Source organism: Sinocyclocheilus rhinocerous, unplaced genomic scaffold, assembly GCF_001515625.1.
Source record: "Sinocyclocheilus rhinocerous isolate Xijiao unplaced genomic scaffold, SAMN03320098_v1.1 scaffold605, whole genome shotgun sequence".
In the NCBI taxonomy this organism is placed as follows: Eukaryota; Metazoa; Chordata; class Actinopteri; order Cypriniformes; family Cyprinidae; genus Sinocyclocheilus; species Sinocyclocheilus rhinocerous.
The window spans coordinates 881,962-882,648 of NW_015661612.1; positions in this window are offsets into that span (position 1 = coordinate 881,962).

Below are 687 nucleotides of genomic sequence, written 5' to 3' on the forward strand. Positions count from 1 at the left end.
AGAAGGAATTCTCTTTTATTGCTAAATTTAATATAACATGTTTTATAATGTGTTTTGAGAGTTACCCCACAGACTCTAATTTGTTTATGACTCTAGTGCTCCATGTTTCTCTGTTCTGATTGGGATGATTGGCCCATGATTAAGTAACCATGACGACAGATGAGAGAGATTTTCAGCTATGCACTTTGCTAACCTGATTAGGCATGAAAAATCACAGGCTGAAATCTCAACTCTCACACAAAGAGTGGTCATGTGTCCTGAGAAAATGAAATGAAAGCTATTTTTAGGTAGGCCATTAGCAGGAGAGATGTAGATCTCGTGGTTAAATTAATCATTAGACATTTACCACTGAAGAGCGCACATCACTACAGATGACTGCTTAACTGAGACATTAGAGGATATTAAAGGGGTCATATGATGCGATTTAAATTTTTCCTTTCTCTTTGGAGTGTTACAAGCTCTTGGTGCATAAAGAAGATCTGTAAAGTTGCAAAGACTAAAGTCTCAAATCCAAAGAGATATTCTTTATAAAAGTTAAGAGTCAACCACGCCTGCCTAAAACGGCTCGTTCTAACACGCCCCCACATACCTACATCACGATGTGGGAAGATTTGCATAAAGCCGCCCAAATGTCCACCCAAAGAAAGAAGGCGTAACTTTTATTCACGCTGTAGTATTGTTGTTGCC